Source organism: Notolepis coatsorum, assembly GCF_963971535.1.
Source record: "Notolepis coatsorum genome assembly, chromosome: 3".
Taxonomy (NCBI): Eukaryota; Metazoa; Chordata; class Actinopteri; order Aulopiformes; family Paralepididae; genus Notolepis; species Notolepis coatsorum.
In genome coordinates this window covers 31,194,435-31,198,988 of record NC_140167.1, presented here as the reverse complement: position 1 = coordinate 31,198,988, position 4,554 = coordinate 31,194,435, and positions in this window count along the sequence as shown.

Genomic DNA, 4,554 nt, shown 5'->3' with positions numbered 1-4,554 from the left:
TACCAACAATTGTATAAACTGTAGATATATTTCATTTTAAATAAAACAATTTTAATAAAATGTCATTGTTTGTTGTATTGTTGTTATGCGTTTAAAAGACTACACAATGAGTCCCAAAACCTTCAAGCTATTTAAACCGTAGTGACGTACAGTATATTGGATGTTCTTGCTGGATCGTGATTAATTCTCAGTTTTTCAACTAGCTATTTTGAATAGAATAGAACCACAGGCTGCATCCGGTTTCTCCATGCTACACACCATTTGTATGCCATTTTCAGTACAGTATCTGAACTGTTGGTATGCAAATACTGTATGCAAAGGAGATTTATTTTACTAAAAGACCCAACATTTGAAGTACAGAGCAGATAGTTGCTACATTCTCTCGTTTCTATCCCACAATTCTGGGCCAGTTAGTTTCCTGTGTCATTTCCAGTTCCAGCTCAGCAAAAAAAAAAACATACTGCCAGTGCCCACTGAAGCATCACGTCTGTTTTTGGTAACTTCTAATGGGCAATGGCACAGCTTGCAAATTGAAACTGCTCTTGAGGTTTTCTTCTGGTGTTATAAACGGCCACTTCTGCCTGGGTGACGTGTGCAAGTCATCCCAAGTATGTTGTATTTATTGTGCCAAACATACAGTATTCCATGCAGTAAACGGTAAGCTCTGACAGTATTTATGTATGTTGAACATACTTGGAATTCGGATGTAAAATGTGTCATCTATCCTTTTAACCCTTTACCGGCCAAGTAACCATTTTTGGCCACTTCCCCATACAATATATTTAGCCAGGGGGTGGGGGGGATCTTTAATCTATGAAAAAAACTTCTTCCAGCCAATCAGCACAGGTCAGGCTATGACACAGATGCGTTATTTTTTTCCCTAGCCGCATTTCTCGGAGACTCTCTGATTGGCCACTGACATGTTTGCCCAATCGCGTGCCCAAACTCTAACCTTGACCAACTTCGAAAGAGTGCCTAAGCTTAACCAGTGTAGAAACAGACGTCGGCCAATCAGAGAGCGTCTCCGAGAAATGCGGCTAGGAAAAAAAATAACGCGACACAGATATTGTCACCATCCCATCTGACCAATCAGGATAGACCCTGGGGATCTGCAACTTCCTTCTTTTCACCACAGCAAAAAAAATCAAATTTTTGCACCTGCTTCTACTCTTAAAAATCCATTATTTCCTCACTCATTTTTGCAGTTGAACAATCATTGTAAAGGATGGGATAGCTGTTTTTTGCATAGGATTGGTGAAATCAGGATTTGTTGTTAGCTAAAAAGTGATGAAGCCATAAACGGTCATATGCCCCTTCAGGTGAAGTGACATAGTGTCCATTTTTAGACATGCCCGATGCATCTAGTTAGTCACACTTAGGGTATTACTTCTACCATGTAGTGCCATGTAGTACCCTGTAGTACCATGTACCCTGTAGTACCATGTATTGCCATGTAGTACCCTGTAGTATCATGTAGTACCATGTAGTATCATGTAGTACCATGTATTACCCTGTAGTACCATGTAGTATCATATAGTACCATGTATTACCCTGTAGTACCATGTAGTATCATATAGTACCATGTAGTTATATCGTTTTGTCCGCTATTCTTCTTTGGGCTTTTATCGGCTACTGTTGCCATGGCAACGCAAATTCAAGAAAACTCCCAATACATTTTATTATTTATTTTATGTTATGAATCAGCCTGCCAAGTTTCATAGATATGCCCCCTAAGGAAAAATATGCCCCATAGCCCCCACATTTTTAGGGTACCGGTCGAGGGCCTGTTCACGGACACTTCGGTTAACCTTAATTTACAGGGGGAAACTATTTTTTTTATTTTTTTTTCAAAATTGTAGATAGCTTTTGAAATAGCACCAAAATAACATTCTAGAGTTGAAATTGTGAATTTCCAGGTATTTCAAGAAGTGACCGGTAAAGGGTTAATGGTGACTTGTAATGCTGCCCCCTAGAGTTCTTCCCTTTGCTGAAAAAGGTAAAGACCAGGCAGACCTAAAGCATTTTTTCACCCCCTGTCATCATTATCAGCAAGTAAATGTACAAAGTTCATGCATGGTACAAAAGAAAAGCATTTTGCACACGACTGAACTATTTGCATTTAGTGTTATCTAAAACCAATATATGAATATTAAGATACCAGCGATGTGGTAAATTTACATTAAAGGCCAATGTAAATTAATGGTTAGCCCCACCACCAAAAATGAATAATGGCTCAGAATTGACATTTTAATCATTTAATGTCCAAGAAGACAGGACAACGAGTTTAATTGTATTTTATCTGCTGTATAAGATTTGTTTAGGTTGGTAATGTTTAACACAGGAGTAAAATAGACCTATATTCTACTTCATGAATGGTTCAAGAAGTTCCAAAAAGCTCCTGAACTTTTCAGAATGTATGGGAAGGAACCCACTAATCAATCATGGATTGAGCCTTTAATGTCATTAAAAACTACTAATGGACTAAATACCTCTGTCGAACTAATCGACTATGATGCAAGCCATGGGTAAAGCTAACTGGTCATTGTAATAATATTCAGAGTAGGTTATTAGGGTAAATACAGTCACATTGTCATAATGTTCAGGGTAGGCTCTTAGGGTTTGTTTGGTTGATTGATTGATTGATTGATTGATTGATTGAAAATTGTATTAACAGATTGCAGAATGGGTACAGTACAGTACAGCTCAATACACACAATTGTTAAGGGGATGCAGACCAGAGAAAGACTTTCATCTTGTTTACATCAGGGTCCCCCATTTTCAATTCATCATAACATATATGACACACACGAGGTAGACAGTACTGTTACATTTACAGGTAGATACAGTCACATTGTCATAATGTTCAGGGTAGGCTATTAGGGTAAATACAGTCACGTTGTCATAATGTTTGGTGTAGGCTATTAGGGTAAATACAGTCACATTGTAATAATGTTCAGGGTAGGGTATTGGGGTAAATACAGTCATAATGTTTAGGGTAGGCTAAACACAAAGTTACCTTTTCTTTTTGTGAGCTGTTCAATGACAACTCATGGGCAAGAAGCATTAGGCTTTTGTGCAATTAAAAAAATGTTTGGTTCAGTTTTTCAATTCTAAACATTTGACAGTATATTTAAATTTTTGTATATATTCATATAATCATATTTCCATAATTGTAGCTTCAGGATTTCCCATTTTAAAATCAGAGGACCCCACGTGGCGTCCTGGCGGTCCTGACCCCAAGGTCGCCAAATCCCTGCTATCTTTGACCATTCAGGCTGGAAATCAAATAATACAGTATTACAGTATAGTGTTCGGGTTCAGGAGCGCCGTGAATTCCAAACACGCTGATCTATGTCTGTCTAAAGTTTATTTAAGTTCGCTTATCGGTTAAAAGGTTGGTATGCGAGTGATTTTTCCAAAGTGTTGAGCCAATAGAGCTAACATGTTTACATTTCCTGATCTGCCGTTGAAAAGACGCCAGATTAGAACATGCACCAGTCAGCTGGTGTTGGAACAGGCCACACATGAGCACCAGCGTCTAAACGGAGTCAGAACAATAACCCCTCCCTGGGTCCGCCCGAGCTAAAAATACACTTCGTATAGCTGGCCATGTCATCTGTTGGTTTTGACACGATACGTTGACATGTGACTCTGGAGCAGCAGAGATACTCGTTAGTCTGGGCAGCTGGAGTCACAGAAGCACAGGCTTCGGCCTGGAAGGTCACCTGTTCGATAGCTGGACCTGCAGGGGAATCTGTCTGTGTGACTGTGTGTGTGTGTGTGTGTGTGTGTGTGGTGGGGGGGGGGGGGGGGGGGGGGTGGAGTGGAGTGGAGTGAGTCAATAACGCGTTCCCCCTCCCTCTACACCCACTGTTGAAGTGGTCTTGAGAAAGGCAAGCGCAACTCCCAACTGCTCCTGTGAGGCTCCTGAGTGGGAGAGTGTGGTTGTATTGGGCAGCTCCCAGGCGTGGACAGTGATATACCCCTCCCAGGCGTATGTCACTGTGACTGTGAAGTGAGGCTTGGCTGAAAAAGAGCATACTGCATGTGCCTACAGTACAGTACGTGCTCAGCAAATCTACCCCGGGTAAATAAATGTCTTTATTAAAAAAGCGGGGCTCTTTTGCCTAGAGGTTGCCGTTTGGCGGCATTGCAGATCGTACCTTTAATGATTACACTTTCAGCAAGGCTTTCCAATTAATTTATTACCCAGCTTATGACACCTAGTGAGGACGCCTTGTACAGAAAGCAATGTTCTGATCAGCCTGACAAAAACGTGCCACTGAAATTGGGTTTTGCTGCCTAACCCTTATTCAGCTCTGGGGCCTTAACGGATCACAGCTACTGAACCAAGGCTGAGAATGTTGGCTTTGGAAATGTGCTGAGAGTGATGGAAAACAGAACGTGTCATGTTACTGTGTGATGTACCACACAACCGTAATATACCTTTATTCAGGTATGTCTTTTCCGTTTCAAGATGAACAGCATTTATGCAGTTACTTCTCATATGGATAAACCACTTATTATCTTTTAGCTAATTAATGTCTTTTGATT